Genomic DNA, 27427 nt, shown 5'->3' on the forward strand with positions numbered 1-27427 from the left:
GCTCCCTATTCCATTCCAGTTTGAATCCATATTCAAATCAGTCTTAAACCCAGCCATATGCAAATCAGTCTTGACCCTGCGCCCAATGAGAACAGTACAGTCCGGTCCTCCCTGGACTGGAAACAAGAATCCTAGGACTGGTTTCGGGGTTTCACCCCTCATCAGTCAGGATAGCTTGACTCGAGTGGCATGGATTCAACCCAGATCTGTGACTGAGGGTTAGTGTTTGAAAAGTTTCAGCGCTCCGTCCATCATCTCCTTGTGTTTGCTTTGTTTGCCCTAAATTGGCAGGGTATGCCCAGACGTGGGTTCCTTGCTCACTTTGCCACTGGTTTCAAGCTAGCCTGGCTGATGAGGGCTGTTAGGCCGAAACCGGTCCCAGGATGCTTGTTTTGGTCCAGGGAAGACATGGCTTGGCAGTTCAGGCTGGACTGTTCCCATGAGGCACAGGGTCAAGACTGATTTGCAAATAGCTGTGTCTGAACTGGGGTGGCAAAGTGACCTAAAGAACGATAATGGATTCAACCCAGATCTGTGACCGGGGGTGAGTGTTTGAAAAGTTTCAGCGCTCCGTCCCTCATTTCCTTGTGTTGCTTTGTTCGCCTTAAGTTGGCAGGGTATGCCCAGACGTGGGTTCCTTGCTCACTTTGTCACTGGATTCACGCTAGCCTGGCTGATGAGGGCTGTTAGCCCGAAACCGGTCCCAGGATGCTTGTTTACTGTCCAGGGCAGACATGGCTTGGCAGTTCGGGCTGGACTGTTCCCATGAGGCACAGGGTCATGGCTGATTTGCATATAGCTGTGTCTGAACTGGGGTGGTGAAGTGAGCTAAAGAACAATGATGGATTCAACCCAGATCTGTGACTGGGGGTGAGTGTTTGAAAAGTTTCAGCGCTCTTTCAATCAACTCCTTGTGTTTGCTTAAGTACATTAGAGCACATGCATCAAACTCCTCATTTGCGATTAGCAAAGAGCGACTTTTAAGGAATCACTATTTGGTAATCGCAAATGCCTATGCATGTAGAGCTTGCAATAAAATGTGCAATTCCTTCACATTAGCTAATAGCGATTCAGAAATTGCGAAACACTATTAGCTAATGTGACTCCATTCATTCCTTTGGGCCTACGGGGTCATAGGAATGAATGGTAATGCATTTGCAAATTGCAATTACCAAATTGGTAATCGTAAATTGCAAATGCAAATACAAGCGTGCCTGGGGGCCTAAGGCCCCCCTGATGTACCTCCCAAAAAAAGGTCAGTGTGCACATGTGAAGCACACACATCCCCGAAGGGCATGTGAGCACTACATAGCACTTTGAAAAATGCATTTTTGTGCATTTTTCAAAGCATGCACAAATTACCATCAACTTGAAGTTGATGGTAATTAGTAATTCCTAAATGCACAGTTCGCATTTAGGAAAGGCTACATGCATCGGCAAATAGGGATTTGCAAATTGCATTTCTCTAACAGCATTTGCAATTTAGGTAATCACAAAACATTGTGATTCCCCCAATTGCGAATGACAAAAAGTACATGCATCTGAAAAGGCATTTTTCCATTCGCAAACGGGCCAATTCTGCAAATCGGCTCGTTTGCAAACAGAAAATGGCTTGATGCATGTGCCCCTTGTGACTACCTTTTTGGGAAACAAGACCCTAGCACGTCTAAAAGCTTGAATAGCTGCCCACTGTGCTCTGATATTAGATACGGCTAATCCCAGTTTAAAACCAACACTAAAATAATCTACGGTTTTACTAGGCTCACAGAAATTCAGGGAAATACCCCTATCTTTGCGACAAGACTCAAAGTTCTTCCAATGACGGTTGCACGATTTTATGGTAATGGTTTCCTTGATAATTGGATGTTTTTAGCTACCTCAGAAGAACAACACTGTGCAAAAGGGTTAACCTCTCAAGTGCCAGACCCCAGATTGAGATGTCTGAGGAAGACTGCACACTGGAATTTCTTAGTCAAGGAGTAGGCAGGCCCATCCTCCCTTCCTGAAAGATAGACTACCGTCAGAGAGTGAAGATTGCTCTCCGGTCACAGGCAAACCTCCCAGGAAAGGAGGAACAGTAGAGGTTGCATTTCCCCTCCCAGTGGTAGATATATGCTCGGACTACCATGTTGTCAGTCTGATCACAGACCCAACGATTCTGAAGGAAGGAAGAAAACAGTCAAAAAGCACTCTGCACAGCAGCTAACTTTCTCCAGTTTGAAGAACAAAGTCTCTTCAGCGTTGGCCATCTGCACTTGACCTTTGAATTTTCCCATCCTGCTCCCCACCCAACCCTGCTTGCATCTGACATGAGGATCGTGAACGATGGAGGAGATAGAGGGTGACCCTGTTAGGCACCACTCTAATTTTTGAGTAATTTCTGGGCTTGCAAGAATCAAGGCATCAAATTCCTGAGATGTCGGGCCCAGTGACGAAGAATGTGGTGGACTAATGGATATAGGTGGAGTCATTCCCAATAAAAAATTTGTAGAATTGTGGCCATCTTCCCTCGGCTCCTCAACCAAAGTCTTGTTGATGCATTAGGTCAGGACAGGACACTTGAAGGATGAGAAGCAAACCTGGATCTCCTCCCTTATGGAAAAATATTTCCCCAATGTCTGTGTGGAAAAGTGATCTGAGGAACTGGAGTGAGTTAGAAGGCTGAAGACTAACTTATTGTCATTGAGGCGTAGACTATATATACTTTAAAAGCAGATCGCCGGCTTGCTACACGTGATCTTTGCCTAAAGAAAAGAAGCAGCAGTTATCACCCAGTCATCAATGTGTGGGTGCACTTGACTTCCCCTGGATTGTAAAATACACAACAATGGAACCATGACCTTTATTAAAAGTCTGGGCATTAAGGAGATACTGAGTGGGACTATTTGGAATTCATAATGGTCCTCCCCAAATCAAAGCAAATCTATTTCTGGTGGTTGCTGCGGATGCAGATGTGCATCCATTATCTCTAGTGAAGCTAGAAAAATCCCCTTGTCTGATCAGGGGCAGGATGCTCTGAATATTCACCTTTATGAAAGGCACATGAGGAATATGGATGTTCACTCCCTTCCGGTCTAACACTGGACGGAAGTATCCTGATGCTTTCTGAACTAGAAACAGGATGGAATAATATCCTGTATGTCTTTCGCTGGGAAGAACCAGAGCAATTGCTGACTTGTTCAGGAGGGTCTGCATTTTCTCAAGGAGTGCTTAGCATTGAATTGGATTTCTTGGAAGAGGGGCTCTGAGGAAAACAAAGATGTGAAAGAGTTGAAAGAGTTTGTCCTGTATCCTTCGGAGACTTTTTGAACGAGGCGTGTAACACTGCTAGCTGTTATGCCTGCTGGAAGAATAACAGATGACCCTCAACTGGTAGACTCGCATAGTCATGCCTTTGGAGGGACAGAAGTGGTAGAGGTTTGAGGCTGGAACCAGAATTTGTCCTTGGGAGAGGCCTCCCGACCTTGCCCCCTTCCATAGAAGCGGTACAAAAGGGGGTGGTAATGGACGGAGCATCTGAACCAATCAAACACTCACACCCGGTCAAAAGATCTGGGTTTAATCCATTACCATTCTTTAGCCCACTCTGCCACCCCAGTTCAGACATGGCTATATGCAAATCAGTCTGACCGTGTGCCTCATGGGAACAGTCCAGCCCGAACTGCCAAGCCATGCCTTCCCTGGACCAGAAACAAGCTTCCGAGGACCGGTTTCTGGCATTTCAGCCGTCTTCAGCCCTGCTTGCTTGAAATCAATGGCAAAGTGAGCAAGGGACTCACGTCGGAGCATACCCTGCCACACTTATGGCGGCTTCCATAAAAGGGCTGGCTATTTCCTCTTGATGTCACAGAACCAAACGCTATTCGGTAGCCTAAGCTTCTGCCTCTGAATAATGTATGAATGGGGGTCATCATCTTTTTATTTTCTACAAATTTTGGGCCAGCATCTGCTTTCCAGGAATGAAGCCAGATATGACGTTAGGATGCGATGGCTACTCCAGAGGCACATCATTTGTCAAATGTCACATCGGGTGGAAATAAAACTTGCTGGTCTATCATGGATAGCAAAGAAGAAGTATCATTCCTCTCCCTCATTAAGTCTGTTAGGGCTTGATACTCTTTTAGGAGGGACAGGACTATATAAGTTACATAAGTATTTGCATGAACAGAATTGCTGGCTGCAATATAGGCCCAGTAAACCGCTCCATCCACTTTCTTATCCATTTGGTCTGAGGAAAAGGCATCCTCTTACATCACAGTGCCCTAAGACAACAGACCAGCATAAAGGTTCTCCACCTTGACCGTGGGGGTGGGGGGTTAGGGGCTGCGAGGCGGAGAACCACTCCAACAAATAGCGTTTAGAAAGAAATCTAGGAAAAGTCATCTTATCAATTTCCTTCCATTCTTGAGAATGCATCCTCGGTACTGAGTTGTGAAGATGCAAAGATTCTGGGTCAAGCCGAAGGTACTGGTTGAAAACATCCTTTTCATCATCCACAGAAGTTGGAGCTGATAATTTTAAGATGTCTCTTAAATGCTGGAAAATATGAGCAAGTTCTACACCCTTCACAAAAAGCCTCCTTTTTTCCTGCTCTTCCTGGTCATCAGAAGCACCAGCATCCAGATCTAGTCTTGGTGCCCTGGCTGGAGGAGGAACAGCTCCTTTACTAACTTTAAAGGCAGCTTCAACTGAATAATTAATCAATTGCTGCAGCGCTGCCACTGAGGGAGGCTGACTCGATGGGCCAGGCTGCTCCATGAACCCAGTATGCACACACTTTGGTTTTCTATGCCTGGAACACTTCCTGCTTGATGGCTGTGACTCAGCAATCAAATGGCTCCCAAACTCTCACGGGAGCAGACATCTTTTAATCAGGCAAGATCCCAAAAGCAAGAAAGAAAAGAGCACTCTGTGCTCAGAAATATTACTAGAAATGCCACAAATAAAATATTCTTTAATAAATCCCGCACTGCTGAGTGGCATATAAACGAGACCGCTCGGCGAGTCTCTTTGCCAGGATTGAGGGTCTCACTCACTCTGCAGGGTGGTAAACCAAAATAAAAGCATGAAGCTGCTAAAGCGAGCATCGCAGGAAGAAAAATAATGGCATTTATAAAAATGCAACAACCAACATTAAATAAGCATACATTTTTATACACTTATCTAATCATCCCCCGGAAGGTAATAGTTTGTGTTGGAAGACAGGATGTGGTCACTCCTAGTTCCCCCTTTTTCTGCCTCACGGGGGGATCGGTGGCCATCTTGAGGAAACTTTTTAAAGCAGGGCTAATGTAGGGTGGGGGCTATAGATGTCAGAGGAGACGAAATCCACAGATAACCAATAAACTCCTCATAGACAAAGTGGCTTTGAAGTAAATCTTCTTTATTGAAGAGGGACCCACGACAGCACCTACCCACTGGCTCTGGGAATGGCAGGCGACCAATAACAACCTGTGCATTCCAGAACCACTCCAGGCAGTCAAGAATCCAAAGGACAAAGCACAGTCAAGCATAAACACAATGAACTAATGCAACTATATGTATACAGTAAACTCATGAAAACTACATTGCCTCTTTTCCCTAAACAAAAACCACAAAAATATGGTGAAACATAGTCCTGCAGTTTGGTAGGTAACTTGACTATAAGAGAGCTACGTGTGTGAAAAGGTTCCCTGGTAACTTCTTCACTACTTGTTTCAAGGGCATCAGACTCATTAACCCTGGGTCCAATGATACTATAATTTTGGGTATATACGACCTCATAAGAACCACTCGGACTCATAAGAATCATTCGAAACACAAATACTCTTATTGGAACTTCAAGGCACAAGAACAGTGCTGGTGGGGCCACTCAAGCATTTACCGGGGTCATGAGACACACTATCACCATAGGTGAGATCAGATGCTAACATGGAGTCATCTGCCCCCTCAGGGTGTGAACGTAAAAATATCTCTGATTGGAGATCAGGCAGCGGATTCCACCATCCCTTTCCAGCTAATGACACAGTAGCCTTGCTTGTTCTAATAGCTCTCACTGGCATAGAAAATGTCAGTTCTCCTTTATTAACCTTAAAAGATTTTTTCATTAGGACCCAATCATTCAAGCAACAGGGATCTCCTTCACATTTTTTCTGCAATCATATTTCATTTTCTGCATAACTTGTTTTGATATTACTCTTTTCCTTAGTAACTCCTCACTCTCAAATTAAATCAAGTTATTCTTCTTTGCAAGCCAATCAGGCAACAACTCAGATCTGGCTTCACTTCCTCTCAAGGCCTTAAAAGGTCTCACTGCTGTGGTAGAATTGAGTGTTGTTAGGTTCTCCCATATTTTCTCCGGAAAGAAAGTTGCAGCATCCAAATGTGCTGCAATGGCAGTCTGAATACCCTAAGATTGGCCGTCTCTGCGAAATCATTGGATGATGATCTGTAAAGAGCAACCTGAGAACATTTAATATCAAACTTTTCATGAAATCTTCCATTTGTTTAGAAACAAAATGTGTGCCGTTGTCCGTGACAATACTGCAAGGAGAGCCATCCACCAAGAAGAGTTTCTCCCAAAAAGATATGACTCTTGCAGAATCAGTGATCTCTACGAAGGAATAATATATCCATGTAAAGTTCTCTAATGCTTGTCAGAGACAACATTGTGGACAAAACAGCTGCCTGTTTGGCTAAACCTGGCCACCAGAATCTTTGTCTCAATGTTTTACAAGTGGCCGAAATGGCCTAAATGGCCTTCATGGACAATACTATTGATCTTCCATCTCATATCAACTGGTGGTACAAATAATCCATTCCTTAGGCATGAATCGTTTTCACAAAAAAGCTCCATAGCTATCTGGCAAAAACTTTTGACCTCTTCGTTTAACTTGTTCTTCGAGGGCCAACCTGTTTGATGTTATGTAACACGCTTGATAAAGTCCTGTCAATGGTCAGGGACAGCATCCTCTCACTCTCCGTAATGCAACCATTAGAAGCTGTCAACGCATCAACAACAGCCACTCTGTTTCCATCTCTTTATATGACTTCTCACAATTTGGCAAAGGTAAACATGACCGACAGATCAGCACGAACATTTCTGACCAGTTGAATGTACTTAACAGTCAAGTTATGCTCTTGTAACTCGGACAAAAGATGAACTAGGCAAGCAGAGGCCTTGCCAAGGCCATTAACACCTAGGAGAAATACTAGTGACTTGTGGTCTGTGTAGATATCAGACAATGCTCTTGAAACAAAGGTCTTGAACTTTTGCACTGCCCAAACACATGCCAGAGCTTCACGCTCAACAGTACTATAGTTGCTTTCAGCATCTGACAGGGTTCGGGATGCAAAAGCAATAGTGTGTTCCCCTTATCACACACCCAACGTCCAAGCCCAGTCCCCAGCTCCTTATGGTTGGCATCTACAGTGATGAACAATTGCCAGAAAGGACAAAAGAATTAAAAGCTGGAGTATTAATAACCAGATTCTTAATATCCTCAAATGCTTTATCCTCATTATTGCTCCCATCGAATAAGTTACCTTTTTTATGGATAGATCTTGGAGGTTGACCAGCTAAGGCATCCCGAGGCACAAATCGAGCATAGTATTTCCACAATCGGAGAAAAGAATGCACATCACAGGTTGGCTGTACGTTCCTATTAGCCTATATATTGAAATATGTTGGTCTTATACCCTTATCTGATGCAGTGTGGTTCAGTACTCAACTTCTTGAACGAGAAGTGTGTCCTTCTTTGGCTTTACTGTCATGCCTCTATCTTTCAAGATTTTAAACATCCTTTACAACACTTGAATGTGTTCTTCCTTAATATCAGTGAAAAATTCTAAATGTTGTTTTGAAACGCTTGCGTGGTAGGTAAGTCACAAAACAAGACGTCCATCATTTTCTGAAAAACACTTGCTGCGGATGCGAGACAAAACGGTACGGGTAAATACTTGAATGCACCATTCGGAGTCACAAACATGGTGTCTGTTTAGGATTCTTCATTCAAAGGAATCTGATGAGACAGTGAGCGTAAATCGATAGTGGAGAAGTATTAAGAACCTCCAATATTTGCAAGTATTTCCTGTACGTGAGGCCATTGCCTGTTATGGATTGAACTGTTTGTTGTGGTATATGATATGTTCTCCCAATATATGTTATGTAACACGAATGTGATGGAAATTTTTAACTGATTTTAACATTTTTAATTGAATGCTTTTTATATGTGCTTTTATGACTTGACTGGGACAAGAAGTTGGACCAAGAGGTAATAAGTGCATTATTTTACACTAGAAATAAGATTCCACCCTGACAACATCCACGGGGAAGCGTAAGGTGGCAGAAAGAAGGGAGCTGGTGCGGTTGACACACTGGATTCATCACAAGCATATATATTTTGCTTGTGTAGCGCCTGTCTGGTGCAATTTGAGCCACTGAAAAAATACCCTTCTAAAATCCTATACCAAGTGAAACAACAGCAGTTTCTAGTATTGAGCATGGAAATAATGCCCAGCACTAATTCTCTAACAGTTAACACCCAGAATTGGTGCCAGAAAATAAAATACAATCGGATTTATGCTACGTTGTACCACAGTGCTTTCATCATAGGGAAGTTTAGTTCTCCTATACGTATGTATATTACAGGTATCACTCAATCAATCAGGGGAATTGTAAGCGTGGGGGTCTCAAGGTACTGAGGGGGGGTCTGCAGGTCTGTTTAGCCGAATAGCCAGGTACGTACCCTTAAATGACTAGTTTGACAGAATCAAGACCAAGACAGAAGAATTATCATTCCGATTATAATCTGCGCCATAATGTCAGTATCAATAATGACCATTCTAATGCCAGTTTTCCCAGTTCACAAGCATGTTAAGCACCGTAAGCATGTCTATACCCACACTGACCAAGTATATAAAGAGAATCCATCTTCACACCAACTTCCACAATCCCCAAATTGTACAACACTGTAGCCAAGGCTGCAGTTCTCCAGTATGTAAAGCACCACGGCTCAGGCTAGTATTTCATCAGTATGTAAAGCATCAAATTAGTCCAATTCCACAAAGTGTCACTATTTAAAGCACTCTAGCCAGGGCAGCTGTTTTGTAATATATAACAGGATAGGAGTGCCAGCACTAGCCCACTTTGTTTAAGTAGTCTAACTTGCAAGTACCAAAATTCCTGCATGTGTACAGAAATTAGACAGGACAATGCCTCTCTTGTACCACAGATAGATGAATACTGACCCAGTACATAAAGCATGATAGCCAAACCTGTTTCTAATCTGCCCATTAAAAGCCATAGCCAAGTTAGTTTTCAGAGTGCCACTGCTTGTGAGGAGTCTTACTTAGATCAGGAGCCACTATGTCACAGGATGTAAAGTACCATTGCCAATCCATTGTTGGCTCAGTGTTTCTTTGAATAGCGGGGCAATACTGAACTGGCTATAGTGGGTTCCATGGCCCAGCACCCTTACTTTTCCCATATTCATGCACGAGTAGCTAATCTAGGTCAGGATTTTTCTTTGCATTCTGGTACATGCAGTCCAGATTTTATAACAGGATAGAGAAGGCAACAAGTCCCAGAATTTAAAAACTTGGACATGGTGAACTAATGAACCATGGACTTGGGAATGAAGATATTGAGAGAGCGCAATTTGAATGAAAAGTATGTCCGTACCATATTTACAAGCATGTAGCATAAAGTTAGAACCTGTAGCATAATGTTAGAATTTGCAGCGTAAAGTTAGCTGATGTAATTTAAATAATAGGAAATGTATTCATATGTATTTTAGAATGTGTATTAGAATTCAGAAGGCCCGTATACATAGGTTGGGCCAATATAGAAATGTGTAAATGCTTAAAGAACAGTAGAACGTGCCAAATGGAATTCATAGACGTATGTAATCATTAAATGGAGAAAGCGGTGCAATGTAAGGTAAAGAAACATACAGACTATGTAGCACTGTGTAGGAATGAGAGTATAACGTTGTATTTTATGTAACAAGGATTCGATTATAATGATTTGCTAATCCAATTATATATATATGTGTTAAAAGTCATACCGTGTAGAAGAGTTTGTAGGAATTTAGAATGGTGTGATCATATGTGATTTTAACCTAACGGACCAAGGGTTCGCAAGAGAGTAGTCCACTGCATATAATTTAGTGGGCTCACTGGGATAGGGGAATAGCTTTGATCTGTACGTGCGAGACAAGAGTCAAAGGCCTCGTTAAATTAAAGTGACAATGTTGGGCGAAGTTTATGGCCTAAGTGAGATAAGCGACGCTTGGAATTTGGGGTCTTGTTTAGAAGTGACCGTTCTCAGGACCAAAAGGGTTACAAACACAACTGTAATGAATAGAGCTCTGTTTGAGGTGATAGACTTTGGACTGAAAGTGTCAACTGGAATGTCATGGAGGTTACCAGCACGATGACGAAGATGGCGCCTAAGAAGCAAGGTCAACTTAACAGACGACTCGAAGAGATGAAGCTATGGAAAAACCCAGAAGCGGGATCACGTGAAATGTGTACGTGGTGGGCGTCTCAAAGGGGCGTTCCACCCATACTGTGATTTTGTATTTAGGGACAGCACCCCGGGGAGAAGGAGAGCGCAGAACAGAAGATCAGAGAGAAAGAGCAGAGCGCAAGAGAGCAGTAGGCCGAGGACCCTTAGAGAGCGGATGGGTAGGCAGAAAGGGTACTGTTTCTCGAAATAGGTTTCCATCAGAGATTGAGAAAGTTTGAACTTCTTTGGAAGTCAAACTGCTTGCAGAGTAAGGATGCCACTTAGCATAGAGTAGGGACAGATTTAACTTGTTTTTCTCTTCTTTTAGATGACGCAACAGATTCATTTTGTATCTATGTTATTCAATTTGTTGATTCTGGAATTAGTTTTAATCGTTTTCTTTTGTAGACTGAGATTCTTTAGGGAATTTATGTTCCTTTTAGTTCCTGTATATTTGTTGAATCTTATCCTGAGAGGATTGTATATGCAATTGACATTGGTTTTATATTAAACTTTTAAACTTTACCAGTCGTAAGTGGTTCTTCAGAGTTGCGTCAGTTTATGGGGTTGATTTAACTCATGTGGGTTTGCCTTTTACTCAATGACAGTCAATAATCGATCCAAAAGGAAGAATGAGATAGGTATCTAGGTAATCAGAAAAAGATATCAAAATCTCATTCCCCGCAGTTGGTAGCAGAGAAAGATGGTTGGCTTCTTGAGGAAGGCAACCTAGGTCAGGTCTAGATTACCCCAAGGTCCCTAGTCATCGACGACCAGAAGAAGAATCCCTGCCGAAGAAGGTGCTGACGGTGCGAGAGAGAAAAGCAGCAGAATCGGTCGAGAGTGAGTATAAGGGTCATGCGTTGCCAGATTGCGGTGTTTTGTGTTGTACCTGTGTTGTAATGTCAAGCGGAGTTGAATGCCTGTAGTGTGATCGAGGGAAGGTTGTGAGCGCGCGCAACCGGATAGAATCTTAAGTCCAGAGAAGGGCTTAAGTGGTTCGGGTGTATCGAACACCCAGAGTAATTGTCTACCATTGCAAAGGGGGTCATGAGGTACCATTGATCGCCCGCAGGACCGAGATAGGGGGAACGTAAGAGTGAGTGTATGAGTAACGGACGCTGGTCGGACGTTTACTGTGTGTAAGTAACCTATCAGTTAAGGCGGGCGTCTGAAGTGAGAGGAAGACGTCTCGCCAGTTGAGGTGACAATTACAGTTAGACTGTGGACGTACAGTCAAGAAAAGTGATCGCTTGGTCGGAAGTAGTCATTTTTCGGTGTATGAATGAGACGCATGCAAGACCGAGAGACGAGCTGAGAAAGGAGGGGAACTGCTGCAGAGGGGACGAGTGACGTCAGCGTAGAGCCGCGCTGAGATTGGCTGGTTAGCGTAGAGCCGCGCTGGGATAGGCTGTTCAGCGAGAGCTGCGCAGGGATTGGTTGTTTGTCATCGGGAAGTAAATAAGGAAGAGAAATAAGGAAAATCGTAGATTTTTGAAAATGAAGTGTTTTAAGCGTTTAAGGGCGATCTTTAAGAGAGATAGAGGAAGCTCGTATGCAGGGGAAGAAGCCCCACCAGAAGGCACACCAGCTTATTATATGGCTGTGAACGTAGGGTTACACTCCATACTATGGATCTCTGAGTGGAGTAAGCTAACAGAAGGAAATGAGGAACTGACGTTCCCGAAATACGGGACGTTTAGGTTAGAAGCATTGAATCAACTGAAAGCGGTAATGCTAGCAACGAGACCTCTACCGAGGCCAACACAGTTTGAAGCCCTTAGTGCATGGTTCAGGGCGGCACACGACAAGAGTTTGAATAGACGCCAAGAAAGAGTGAGACGATCGGTAAAAGCAGTGCAGGATGCTAAATGGGATGATGAAGCTAAAAACAGGAGGGTGCAAAAAATAGAAGCAGACAAATTGTACCCGATGCTAGAGGCTACGGGAGGGAAGAAACCTCTAGAAGAAGATGAGGATAGCGAGCCGGATGAGGATCTGATAGAGAGGCTATTATTAGATAGACCACCACCGTATAACAGAGAAGCCGAAAGTCCCGAACTACAGCAAGGGGACGGGGCTAGGTGGGGGGAATATAAACCGCTCCCAGTAACAGAGTGGGATCCCAAGAAAGGTGAGGAAGTACCTCAATCTAGTCCCGTACAGAGAGTAGTAGGAAGATTTGTGGTCCAGAAGGTGCCAGAAACGGAGCGTGCAAAGTCGTATCAATTGCCAGATGCTCTGCAAGTACCTGTTACCATAGGTCCTATAGTGTCAATCTACAACCCGGAGGGAGCCCAGCAGGAGGAACAGGCACGGTGGGACAGGGAAAGGGCAGAGATAGAAAGTAGGAATAATACGATCAATTCCCAAAGGCAGTTGCTAGGACCAAGGAATCGGAGTACCCCATTGGGTCCAGCAACGGATCCCTGGGCAGAACAAGGGGGTCAGAGAGGACAGATGGATCTGAGGGGACCGAAACCAAAAACCTTTAAGGAATTAAGGGAGTATTTGAAAGAATGGGATGCTGCCGAAGAGACTCAGAATAAAAGAATAGAAACAGAAGCGGAATGGAGAGATCAGGATAACAGGATCCTCTCTCACTGCGGAGCTGGCGAAAGCAGCCCGGAGTGGGAGGGAGGGAGTCAAGGAAGCAAAGGAGATACTTGCCATACCATCGGTGGCAATAGACAAATGTGTGAGGACAAGAGTACAGGATTTGGGGGGGTGCCTCGCCTCATCCTTAGTGAGGGAGAACGAAGGACACAGGAGTACCGAGATAGTTTCAGGTGCACCCACCATGCACCGGACGGAAATGTGCGACATTGGAGTCACGAGAATATAGGGAGTCGCGAAGCGTCTCGCCATGCATCCGGTGATCACGGACGGGATCGCGGGAACATGGAGGGCCGTGAAGGACCTTTCCGTTTATTGAGTGACACCAGACAGCAAGGGAATAGCAGTGATTTAGAACAGAACGGAGGATCCTATCTTGCATCTAGAGAGACCGAGCTGAAACGACAGAATGTAGTGATGGGGAATAGAACATTGTTCCACCATACCCCAAGGGAAGATGGGAAAGCTTGGGATCTAGAGAGGTGGGAACAAAGGGAAGCAAGAAGGACGCCTCATAACTCACCTGTACCTAGACGTAGGACTCATAGTGGGGGTGAGAGGGATGTAAACGAACCACCTAGGAGTGAGGTACTGAGAGCTGAGATAAAAGCAAAACGGCTCGATGTAACCAGTTTAAAATCAGATTTGGATGAAATAATAGACGGTACATTGCCAATGGAAAGGATTGATCTGTATGAACAGGATGAAATACTGTTTATAGCCAAGGATGTTACTCGGAAAGCGAGGTCGGTTCATGAAAAATTATCTGAGTTAGCAGACAGGTATATGATAGATTTATCACGAACTAAAGCTTTACAGGGTAACCATAGGTTAAACTGCACGGATCAGGATCTGGATGAGCGTAGGACGATTGGGCTGAAGGTACACATAAAGGAACTGATCTCGAGTATCAGATTGTGGAGGAATTTGGATAAATGGGAGGAAAGATGGTCCAAGAGGGGATCCGTCAGAAGGAGTACACTTACGAGGTCCCCGGATGGAGAGCTAATGCGAATGGAAGCTTTCCCTTTGCGAGAGATCGCGAACGGAAGCTACGTGCATGTGCCCCTGAGTAGGGGGGATTTAGCGGCATTTACCAATTCTTTCCCAAAGTTAAGGGAGAACCCCGTCGAGTGGTACAAACAGGTAGAGAGATTCGTGAAGATCTCTAAGGTGCTGTGGGTCGACTTGAACACCCTGTTTGATATCGTAGTACCCGGAGATTTATGGACGGCATGTAAGCTTAGTGTCGAATGGCCTATTTGTGAACCAGATAGGGATGTCCGGACGAATGGTCCATCAGAGAGAGTCATGGAGAAATACGAGAGGGTAATGGCATGGTTGAAAGAGAAGGTGCGGTTGCAGGACATAGACTGGGTTAAGATAGATCGAACCACTCAGGAACCTAAAGAGACCGTTCACGAGTACTATGAGAGATTGCTGAAAGCATTCAAACAGTACAGTGGATTGGACGTGATGGATCCTAAAGACATAGGACAGTTTGTGTCGAAGTTCGTCCTGGGATTGAGATCAGACATAAGCTTAATGATTCAACAGCATTTGATCTGTTGGCAAAACAAACCTTTAGATGAGATCCTGAGGTATGCAAGGTATTGCAGCGACGAAATAGACTCGAAAGCAAAGAAGGTTAAGGAGAAGCTGATGTTGGTGCAGATGCAGTCAGCTGGAAAGGGTGGACAGCGGCAACAGGGAACAGGAACCCTAGGGAAAAAACAGATTAATCAAAACAGAGATGAGGAAGAAAAACCGAGACCTAGGGTAGATATCGCGACACTGAAAAAGACAACGAGGTGCCATCAGTGTAACGAGGTGGGACATTGGAGACGCGAGTGTCCCTATAATGTCGAGCCGGGGGAAATAGAACAGGAGGAGGATGTGGTCCCGAAGGGAAAGTTTATCAAAGGGGGGACTCAGACTCCTCGAGCTCAGTTCCCTCAACCGCCTCGGATTGCAAATGGAGGAAAAACCTATAGACAACTGCCACTGTTCGTAGGAGGAGAAGAATGCTACTACGTTGATCCCCTTACAGGACAACGAGTGAATAGGGAAGAAGACTGTACCCTAGGAGCAGCCCTGGAGGTAGATCAGAGGGGACCATAAGTAGAGGCTGAGGTGGCTGGATGTCCTACGACCTTTTTGGTGGATACGGGGGCCACTCGATCCACTTTGAGATCGGCGGTAGTCCCTGGTCTGCCAATGTCGGGAGAGACGATCCAGGTGGTAGGAGTCGCAAATAGGAGAATGGCGAATCCTCTAACAGAACCAGTATCAGTGAAGATAGGGAATTACAGTGATGAACATCAATTTGTGATCTGTGATTCTAGCCCTGTGTGTCTGCTAGGAAGAGATCTGTTGTGTAAATTAAATTGCACCATATATTGCACACCGGAAGGAGTAGAAGTGCAGACTAACGATGATGATGCTGACTTTAAGGTTGTAAACTCGCAGGGATGCGTGGAACTATACCCTACCCTAACGGTGGAGGAGCTTCCACAGGATTTGAAGGAGATGGTGTCAGCTGAGGTGTGGGATTTTACTGGAGAAGAAATAGGACTGATCAAAGGGGTAGAACCGGTAAAGATCATGGTAAAACCCAATGCCGAGTATCCAAGAATACCACAATATAAATTGACACCAGAGACGATTGCAGGAATAAAGCCTGTGATCGAATCCATGATTAAACAGGGAATACTGAAGGAGATCGTGGGAAGTTCATGTAACTCCCCGATTATGGGTTTGCAGAAGCCTAGTGGGAAATACAGAATAGTGCAGGACCTTCGAAAGATTAATAATATTGTTGTTTCATGTTGTCCAGTGGTACCGAATCCATCAGTGATATTGTTTCAGATACCGTTCCAAGCTGAATGGTTCACAGTGATAGACCTGTGCCAGGCTTTCTTTTCTATCCCCTTAGATGAGGATAGCCAGTACCTTTTTGCTTTTAAGCTGGAAAATCGCGTTTTAACATGGTGTCGTATTCCCCAGGGGTATACAGAAAGCCCATCGATTTTTAACCAGCTGCTGAAGAAAAATCTTGAAAGTCTAGTACTGCCCATGAACTCGGTTCTGGTCCAGTACATAGATGACCTACTTGTTGCGTCAGAAACTGAGGAAGCTTGCAAGGTAGACACCATCACCTTACTAAATCACTTGGCCGAGAACGGACACAAGGTGTCTCCAAGTAAATTGCAGTATTGTCTGACAGAAGTGCAATACTTGGGCCACAGGATTGAAAAGGGAAATCGGAAGGTGTCTCCAGACAGAATAGAGGCGATCATGAAAATGAGCGCGCCCAAAACACAAAGGGCCCGATTCACAGAACTAACTTAAGACAAAATCCTAAACTTACTACTTTTGGTATTCACAGAAGTTAGGATTTTGTCTTAAGTTTGTCTTAAGACAGACTTAAGACAGACTTAAGACAAAATCCTAACTTAAGTCTGTCTTAAGTCTGTCTTAAGACAAACTTAAGGCAAAATCCTAACTTCTGTGAATACCAAAAGTAGTAAGTTTAGGATTTTGTCTTAAGTTAGTTCTGTGAATCGGGCCCATCGAGAAGTCAGGATGTTTCTAGGTATGGTTGGTTATTGTCGGCAGTGGATAGCCAACTTTTCACTGAAGGCAAAACCGTTACAAAAACTGACGCACAAGGGGGTGAGTGATCCGGTACCATGGGACAAGGATTGTTTGATGGCGTTTTTACAGCTGAGGGAGGACTTGTGTCGTGCCCCGGCTTTGGGAATGCCTGATTACGAGAAACCATTCTTGCTTTATTGCTGTGAGAGGGAAGGTTGTGCTTTAGCAGTTTTGGCCCAGATACACGGAAATGCTCGTAGGCCAGTTGCATATTTTTCGGCTACCTTAGATCCAGTAGCCGCAGCGTTGCCCGGATGTCTCAAATCCGTTGCTGCAACGGGTGTCAGCATTGAAAGGTGTGAAAACGTGGTTATGGGACATCAGTTAGTGGTGTACGTACCGCATTCTGTGGAATTGTTAATGACTAGGACCAAGACTCAGCATCTGACGAATAGCAGGCTCACGCGCTATGAGCAAGTCATATTGGCTGCTGAAAACGTGACCCTAAAAAGATGCTCCGTCTTGAATCCTGCTACTTTGATGCCACTTCCTAATGATATTGATGATGAAGTTTGTACAGATCATGACTGCCTTGATGTGACTGAACTATGCACCAAACCAAGACCAGATATCGTAGATGAGCCATTGACCGACCCTGATGAAATTTTCTTTGTTGATGGTTCATGCGTAAGAGACGATATCGGTCAGCTGAGAGCAGCATATGCAGTTTGCACCATTACCAGAGTTGTAGAAGCCGCCTGCCTGGAAGGAGTACACTCCGCTCAGGTAGCTGAAATTATTGCTTTGACCCGTGCCTGTTTGGCAGGCAATAAAATTCGAGTCACCATATACACCGATAGCCAGTATGGTTTCGGGGTAGTTCATGACTATGGGCAGTTGTGGTCTCAAAGAGGTTACATGACCTCCTCGGGTTCTCCCATTAGGAATGGAGAATTCGTGAGATTGTTGTTAGAGGCCTTACAAGGTCCAGCAGCTATAGCGGTTGTTAAATGTGCAGCGCACACAAAAAATACAGATTTTGTGTCGAAATCGATATGCAGATGAAGTCGCACGTTACTGTGCGGAACAGGGGTATTCTCACACCCAGCTAGAAGTGGGGGGAATACAGAAAAGGACTGATTTGACTATGTTGTTAGAAACTGTAGACACATGGGATGAACTGAAATGTGTCCAAGAAAATGCACCTGATTTTGAGAAAAAGGCATGGGAAACAGCTGGTTGTACCAAAAGTGAGATGAATTTTTGGATTTCTGCAGATGGGAGAGCAGTTTTACCAAACGAACTTATTAGTCCAATGGCAAGGAGATTGCTTGGACCAGCACACATAGGCAGAGATGCCATGGTGAGAGTATTCAGACAAACGTGGTATAATCCGAAGTTTAGAGTAGCGGCAGAAGCAGTATGTCAGCGTTGTGTGATCTGTCAGCAACTAAACGTAGGAAAGAGAACACCAGTCACATTGAGTCACATAGGGAGGTCTGGGGGGCCTTTCAATAGAATGCAGCTGGATTTTATTGAAATGCCAAAGTGTAATCGCCTCAGATACGTCTTAGTGATTGTCTGTATATTTTCCAGATGGGTTGAAGCTTACCCTACACGTAGGTGCGATACACTTACAGTAGCAAAATTGTTGCTTAGAGAGCTGATACCGAGGTTTGGGGTGCCAGCCTCTTTGGAATCGGACAGAGGAACTCATTTCAACAGCGAAATAGTGAAGATGCTATGTTCAGCTTTAAGCATAGACCAGAAGCTCCACTGTAGTTATCGACCAGAAGCCTCAGGATTGTAGAGCAAATCAACAGCACTATAAAATCCAGACTCGCCAAAGTTTGTTCATCGACATCCCTGAGTTGGCCTGATGCACTTCCATTGGTTCTTATGAGCATACGAAGCACACCAGATAGAAGGACAGGTCTTTCTCCACACGAGGTGCTAATGGGGAGAGCTATGAGACTGCCATCGGTTCCGACTGCAGCATTGTTGAACATCACAGACGATTTGATCTTGGACTACTGCAAGGGACTATCTGATGCCATTCATTCTGTGTCCCTTCAGGTGCAGGCTGCAGAGGTTCCATCAGCACAAGACTTGTGCCATGACCTGTGTCCGGGGGACTGGGTCCTGGTGAAGAAGCATGTCAGGAAGAACTGTCTAGACGTGCGCTGGCGTGGACCATTTCAAGTCATACTAGTTACGAACACTGCAGTAAAGTGTGGAGGCTTGCCCAACTGGATACACGCCTCACACACCCGAAGAGTTCCAGCACCTCTGGAAGAAACAGCTCCTCTCTCGGATGAAAATCCAGCAGAAAGCGGAGAAGCCACAGAGAGGGAAAGTCAAGCTGTAGAGGTGATTGAAGAGGCTGAGCCTGTGTCGGAACAGGCTGATGACGGTCAGGACACCAGTGAGACCGAAGTTGCCTCAGAGGAAGAAAATAGCTGGGAGTTCGAGTCAGATACCGAACAAGCTGTAAGTGATCAAGAGACGAGTCCAAGAACAAGGAGCAGGAGGACAAGGAATGGAGAAGCTAGTTGGCCGGAAAGAAGGAGAAGGTCAACCTTGAGAGCAAATCCAGAGAGAACCCTTGTCCCGATTTCTGAAGATTCAGATCTAGACGAAGGAGCTACGGATTCAGGCTCTGAGAGTCCGAGAAGATCGAGAAGGGTACGTGTGCCTTGTAGAAGATACGCCACCCCAGAATGGACTTATCTAGCAGATATCCTGGAGACAGAAATCTGGGAGAGTGAGAGAGGTGCAGAAGATCAATCTCGATCAAATTGTGACAATGAAGAGATGAATGTTGACTCCTGGATTCGAGTCTGAGGAGTTACTGATCTTTACGAGAACTATTGTAAATGCATAAAGACTTTTATAATTAAGCTATAAAGAAGAAGATAACCTAGCGCCGAGTGGAAAGAAGAATCAAATTAGGGATTACATTTAGAGGACGGAGAAGGGTTAGGGTTGTCTGTTGCTAAAGATAAAGAACATTGTTGTGAAAAAGAGACTTTTATTGATTAAGAGCGCTTCACAGACTGAGAAAGCAAATAAAGCAAGTAAAGATCTGAAGAAGAAAACTTTTCTCGGAAAAGAAAGAGCTAACTTGTTTGATAACATGGAGAATGGCAACCCAAACCGAAAAGCCAAATGGATAATAGGTACACTAATAGCAGTAGTAATTTTTCTCATTATTACAGTAGTTACCATATCATACATAGTAGGACATGCAAGTGAAAAGGAGACAACAGATGTAAAGCCTGTAACGACTTTGAAACCTGCTCTTGTTGGGAAGAAGGAGGAGAGCAATGTAATCCGTGAAAAGGCGTTACTGGCAAATGAAGCTCGTAGGTTACACGTAGACGAGTCACAGGGAAATTTTAGATCAAACGCGTATGCCAAGTTATTGTATGAGTATATTGATGCCATGGAGGCCAAGGATTGTTATGTTTGCATGCAATTGCCGGCTTCCGTAGATGAAGGTATCAGATATCACCACCTCCCACTGACATATGGGATAACATGTAGTTTATTGCTCAGTATATTTTATGGTAGAGAAGGGTTTGAGTACTACTTTTCAAATTATGATTCGGTACTGCCTGAAGTCCCGAATTATAAACAAATGAATAAGTGGGACTATCACAAAAAGGAAGATAGATTAGCAAAATTCTTTCTTCCTTGGGATACACTAGATACTTCATATGCACGCAGAAATAATCTGACTTGCAAAGTGTCAGAGATTGAGAAGAAGTTTATTGGACAAGTAGATGACAGGTACAGGAGGCAGAAGATTCTGAAAATGTCAGGACAGTGGAAAACTGATTGGACCGAAGAGGAAAAAGCACACAAAAAGAAGGGTAGCAATGGTCCAATAGCTTTGGATAGAAAGCAGAAAGGAAAGTTATGTTTAACTCGAAGCAAGACATATTATGAGAGTGTATTTGTAGGTGAAGTTAGTTGCGAACATGCTTTTCGGTTAGAGTATTATACGAAAGATTTCATGAAAGGGATGCAAGCGATTCCTAATGTATATTTTGTATGTGGAAGAAATGCCTATGTAAAATTGCCTGACAATTGGTACGGTTCGTGTTATTTGGCAATTGTCTTCCCCAAAATATATCATGCAAAGGATTTAGAGATCATAGAAGGAAAGGCTTCGACAAGAGCGAAAAGGGAAGTAGGAGATGCTGAGGTAGTTGGAGACATATTTGGAGCTATGTTTCCTCTTTTAGGTTTGATACTTAATGATGTTAAGATCAGGAGACTAGCTACAGTCGTGGATAGATTGTCTGCTAGTACTGCAAGGTCATTGATGCTAGTTGAAGGAGAGATGCAGTCGATTAGGGCAATGGTTCTTCAGAACCGTCTTGCTTTAGATGTTCTGCTAGCAAAAGAAGGCGGAGTCTGCAAGGCTTTGAAGGTCCAGGAATGTTGTACTTATATTCCAGACAATTCAAAACCACTTGAGAAGGTAATACAGAACATTACAGAGATACATCAAGAAATCGAAGATTTAACAAAAGTAAATGTTTGGGAGAAAGTAGGTCATGGAATGGGAAAGGTTGGAAGTTGGTTTGCCAACCTTGGTAAAAGCGTTATTTGGTACATATTGAAACCTGTCTTAATAATATTGATTTGCATAATCACATTGTTAGGTTTAGTGAGACTGTACAAATGGTATAGGTCGAACCGGTTACAAAGGTCCATGAGAGAGCAAGAAAGGAGGTTAGCTGCTTTACAAGATCAACAGTATAAAAGTTTAAGAGCTCTCGAGACGATAAAAAGAGGGAACCTTGTAACTAGTTCTGTGTAAAGTGTCATTCAAATTGAAGTATTAGTGATGACCCCTAGAGGTCATCAAAGGGGGGAACTGAGAGAGCGCAATTTGAATGAAAAGTATGTCCGTACCATATTTACAAGCATGTAGCATAAAGTTAGAACCTGTAGCATAATGTTAGAATTTGCAGCGTAAAGTTAGCTGATGTAATTTAAATAATAGGAAATGTATTCATATGTATTTTAGAATGTGTATTAGAATTCAGAAGGCCCGTATACATAGGTTGGGCTAATATAGAAATGTGTAAATGCTTAAAGAACAGTAGAACGTGCCAAATGGAATTCATAGACGTATGTAATCATTAAATGGAGAAAGCGGTGCAATGTAAGGTAAAGAAACATACAGACTATGTAGCACTGTGTAGGAATGAGAGTATAACGTTGTATTTTATGTAACAAGGATTCGATTATAATGATTTGCTAATCCAATTATATATATATGTGTTAAAAGTCATACCGTGTAGAAGAGTTTGTAGGAATTTAGAATGGTGTGATCATATGTGATTTTAACCTAACGGACCAAGGGTTCGCAAGAGAGTAGTCCACTGCATATAATTTAGTGGGCTCACTGGGATAGGGGAATAGCTTTGATCTGTACGTGCGAGACAAGAGTCAAAGGCCTCGTTAAATTAAAGTGACAATGTTGGGCGAAGTTTATGGCCTAAGTGAGATAAGCGACGCTTGGAATTTGGGGTCTTGTTTAGAAGTGACCGTTCTCAGGACCAAAAGGGTTACAAACACAACTGTAATGAATAGAGCTCTGTTTGAGGTGATAGACTTTGGACTGAAAGTGTCAACTGGAATGTCATGGAGGTTACCAGCACGATGACGAAGATGGCGCCTAAGAAGCAAGGTCAACTTAACAGACGACTCGAAGAGATGAAGCTATGGAAAAACCCAGAAGCGGGATCACGTGAAATGTGTACGTGGTGGGCGTCTCAAAGGGGCGTTCCACCCATACTGTGATTTTGTATTTAGGGACAGCACCCCGGGGAGAAGGAGAGCGCAGAACAGAAGATCAGAGAGAAAGAGCAGAGCGCAAGAGAGCAGTAGGCCGAGGACCCTTAGAGAGCGGATGGGTAGGCAGAAAGGGTACTGTTTCTCGGAATAGGTTTCCATCAGAGATTGAGAAAGTTTGAACTTCTTTGGAAGTCAAACTGCTGACACCTTTTTAGGGACTAGAACTTGCAGAGTAAGGATGCCACTTAGCATAGAGTAGGGACAGATTTAACTTGTTTTTCTCTTCTTTTAGATGACGCAACAGATTCATTTTGTATCTATGTTATTCAATTTGTTGATTCTGGAATTAGTTTTAATCGTTTTCTTTTGTAGACTGAGATTCTTTAGGGAATTTATGTTCCTTTTAGTTCCTGTATATTTGTTGAATCTTATCCTGAGAGGATTGTATATGCAATTGACATTGGTTTTATATTAAACTTTTAAACTTTACCAGTCGTAAGTGGTTCTTCAGAGTTGCGTCAGTTTATGGGGTTGATTTAACTCATGTGGGTTTGCCTTTTACTCAATGACAGTCAATAATCGATCCAAAAGGAAGAATGAGATAGGTATCTAGGTAATCAGAAAAAGATATCAAAATCTCATTCCCCGCAATATCTTTGTGACTGGGGTGAATGTTTGCTTTGTTCAGCATCCCGTCCATCATTCGTTCCTCTGGTTGCGTTTTTACATTCTGAATCTTTCTGAAATCTGCCACAGCTGGCCTCTTTCCCAGTTATTGTGTTGTGTAATAAACAGGAGCATATCCAGATTGCCCCCGTGTGAAAGCATCAGTCTGACAAGGTTTGAAATCCTACCCTTGTCCGTGCCCCCTAGCAGGTATGGCAACACAACAAGGTGTCTCCATGGAGCTGATGATAAACATAAGATGCCTACCATAAGTCTACACTTGTAGCCCTTGCTCTTGTGTAGTAGAGGAGGCGAAAGTATGGGATTTTAAAGGGGCGTGCACACACCCCTGAGACCGGCCACAACCTGTGAGTAACAAGTATGAATCCCAGGAGAGCGGAGTTAGCCTGGCATCTCTCGGATGTCAGTGGTCCTCAATACAAACGTTGTGGTAATTTTAGACACATGTCCATCTGCTAAAAGCAAGTGGATATGTGGCTGGGAAATGGCCCAGAATTAGGGGAAAAATAGAATTCGGGTTCGTAATAGCAATTTCTAAATGTTATTCCCCATTCTGTATGGGCATGTGTGGAGCCAGTTCATAATCCTGAAGTAATATCAGGACCCCAGAATTAGTTATATCCTTTTATCGAGAATTCCCGATCCGGTCCGTATTACTGCCCATAATTTAGCGGCCGTTTGTAACCAGGGTCAGTGAATTGTATAATATTAAGATCTGTTGTAAGTGATTTTACACCCCTTAAGGCTTTAACCACTATGTAAAAAGCGAAAAAATGATACAAGCTAAATTGCAGCGTAATCACATGTTAACATACCATGAGAAATCACTTCCAAATGAATGCAAATAATCTCCCACCCCATGCGTATCCCCGCTCCTGGATGGTGAGGTTTGTTGATGTACTGTTCCATGCACATTGTGTACCTTATCTCTGCATTTCACATTGCAATGCTGGTCTACGTCCAGAGGTCGGGTCAATGACGCACATTGTCATTATTATAAATGGAACGTACACGGATATAAAGCCTTTCTATTGAAGCAGTCGATATTACTTAGAGGAGAGTTATGACAGGTTGAGTTGTCTTTGATAACTTGGCAAAAGCAATGGAATTTGCAGTCAACGTCATATTGGATTTGATGCTTCAGTCATAGGCGACGCCATCTTGGCTTTGATGCTTCAGTCATAGCAGGCGACGCCATCTTGGCTTTGATGCTGCAGTCATGGGCTCTTGACATTTCACTGAAAGGGGAAAAAATATGCGCATCTGGATCATCTATAAAAAACAATCAATCAGGTGACACAGACTGAGAGCCCTGCAGGGGTCATGCATCAACCTCCCGCCGCAAAGTGATATTGACAATGATTCGGCCCAACTCCTCTCTGCTTAGTCACCACACACTTCATACTCGGGACTGGAATCAATGGCCTTTGTTTTCATTTCGCGATCAATAGACACGCAGCATTTTATTAATATCACCATGAATAATTTCAAATGGGATTTGCTCTGAATCACCTCGAACAGTTTTTTTATCACAGACTTTTTATTTTGAAGGGCATTATTAAATACAAAGGGGGGCTTGGGGGGGGCAGCCGACCGTAGGGAGGTCCCCACCCCCGGGCTGATTGGGAGGGGCTAGTGGGGGGGATTGTCCTCGGAGCGCCAGCCTTGGGCTGCTTTTGGGCTTGTTTTGGGCTCCCTTGGTTCCTACTGAGGGAGCCCAGTTATATATTCCTTTGGCTCCTCCTCCCGGCCACCATTTTAGGTTGAATGACCTGGTGGCCGGGAGCTCATTAGATTAAGTTGAAAATTTTGTGTGGTGATTTTTCTAATTCGACATGTCTCACGAGGATTACCGGGTTCTTGAGGCGATCCGCCTTCTTAGCGAAGCGGGACGCCTGGACCTGGTTTTGGGTGACGTGCCTGGAACGGCGCGTCCTCGGCGGCAGGCCTCGGCGCGTGTTGCGGCGGTGGTCGCGGCGTGTGGCTCGCCGAAGAAGTCGCGTAGGGAGGCGGTAAGTGAAAGGGGCCGCCCGCGCTCCAGGAGAGCGGCCCCTGGTAGTGTGCCGCATGCGGAGGAGGAAACGGTTCCGCCGCGCGAGGCGGGGTTGGGGGAGGGTGAGGCGTCGGCTCCCCTTGTGTCCGTGGGGCTGCCGGTGCGGTCGCTTTCGGTTCCCGCTGCCAGAGGCAAGCGGGCCGGTAAGCGCGGAGGCAGGAAGCGCTCGGCTTCTGCCTCCGTGTCGCATGACGCAGAGCTATTGAGTGAGGAGCTGGCGGTTGGTGCGCATGCGCGCGCTGGAATCCCCGGGCCTCGCGCTGGCGGTGAGGGTGTGTTGCCGGCTGTTGGGCCTAATAGGCAGTTTATGGATCTAACGGATTTGGGGGCTCGAGGGAATGGACAGGCTGTAACTCCGCTTGTATGCGCAGGGGCTGGTGGTGATCGCTTTTCGACGCCGGCCCGTTTTTCTGGGGAGGTTTTGCATGCTAGTGATGTTGCCGGTGGTGCAGTACAGTCTGCTTTTGTGCCATATAGCCCCCTGTTGTTTTCTCCCCCTGCCTCAACCCGGGGGGAGATACTTTCTGTGTTCAGTGGTTCTGTGGGGAGGGGGAGTGGGCGCAGGTGGAAAGGAGGGCAGGGGCAGGTTTGCTAGGTCAGCAGTCTGGTCGTTTTTTGTTGTGTGATCCACAGGATGTTTCTGGGGCTGGCAAGGGGTTTGTTGAGCCTTCTGTGGGTGGTGCTGTCAATTTTCCTTTGCAGGAGAGTGGCGATAGGCAGGTGGGTGCTAGATCTTGGGAGGGTTTGGATGTTTTTCCTTCCTGGGCAGAAGGGGTTCGTGATGCGGGTAGGGCTACACCCATCCAGGGCACTGATATGCTGAGTGGTTTTGGGGGCACTTTGAGTTTTCCGGGTTTGCCTGTTGGGGGCAGATCGCTTGGGAGGATGGAGCAGCCCCGCTCTGATATCCAGCAGACAGGGCAGGGTGGACTGGCATCGGGACCTGCGTCTAAGATTGTTCAGGAACTGTTGAACTGGAGTAGTGGTGGTGAGGAAGTGGAGCCTTCCTCTCCCCGGCGGGGGTTGTCGGTTCGATCTAAGGGGTCTGTTTCTCAGGAGGTTGGTAAAGTGCAGTTTAAGGATTCTAGTTTTTGTATGGCTAGTGGTGTTGATAGTTTTGGCCGTTCTGGTAGTAAGGGTCCCGGCACATCAGTTCAGCCTTTTTCTTTGCAGGTCAGAGAGCGTCGTGGAGAGGCAGACTTGGTAGGGTGGAGTGCGGCCCAGTTACACCGAGGAGAAGGGAGGGTGGAGCCTGGCGCGGCATACCCCGTACCGGCGAAGGACCCCGGCGCTGTCAACGTAAGCAGGTCAGGCGCGACCTCGTTGGCCCCAACGTCTTCCTTTCAGGATCTCGGCGCGGTCAGCAGAAGCAGGTCGGGCGCGTCCTCGCTGGCCCCAACTTCTCTTTTTACAGGTATCGGCGGGGTTGGCAGAAGCGGACCCGGCGCATCCTCGCTGGCCCCATTGTCAGGTTCTCTGGATATCGGCGGGGTTGGCAGAAGCAGGACCGGCGCGTCCTCGCTGGCCCCAAATGTTTCTTCTCATCAACAAAGGGATTCATCGTTGGTTAAGGTGTACAAAACTGGTAAACGTTCGGGGGAGTACAGACGGGTCCAGTCGGCTCCCCCGCCTCAGGTGTCAGTACGGGCTGGTAAGGCCCAGGTTGGTTTCAGAAGTCCGTCAAAGGTGTTGGCCCCTCCTAGGTTGGAGGAATCTTTGGTTTTAGATTACGATGAGGAGAGCCCTGAGGAGGGCGAGATACGTGCTGAGGGTGCAAGGGGGGGGGCTTTTTCACGCTTCTGATGATGTTTTACAGGCACCGGTGGTGGTGCGTCCGAGAACTACAGTTTCCAGACCAACTCAGGAGAGCGGCCCCGGAGTGAGGGTTCCTCGGTCAGGCGACGATGTTGAACAGATGGCATGGAGGGCGAGGCCGGCCCAACTTCCTTTATTGAATCCAGGTGAGCTTGCTGGGCCGCGGGACAAGCCATTGATGGTTTCTGTTGGAACGGGGGGGGATCCTCCTTCAGAGGGTATGGATCTTAAGCTCCACAAAGGTCGTTCTGTTAAGGATCAAGGAGTGGGCACGGGTGACGGGGGTGTGGGTTCTAAGGTGGATTCTGGGACTGTTACGGAGCCCATGGAGGTAGGTAAGGATCCCCCACACAGCA

The sequence above is a fragment of the Lissotriton vulgaris genome, chromosome 5, assembly GCF_964263255.1.
Source record: "Lissotriton vulgaris chromosome 5, aLisVul1.2, whole genome shotgun sequence".
NCBI classification, from domain to species: Eukaryota; Metazoa; Chordata; class Amphibia; order Caudata; family Salamandridae; genus Lissotriton; species Lissotriton vulgaris.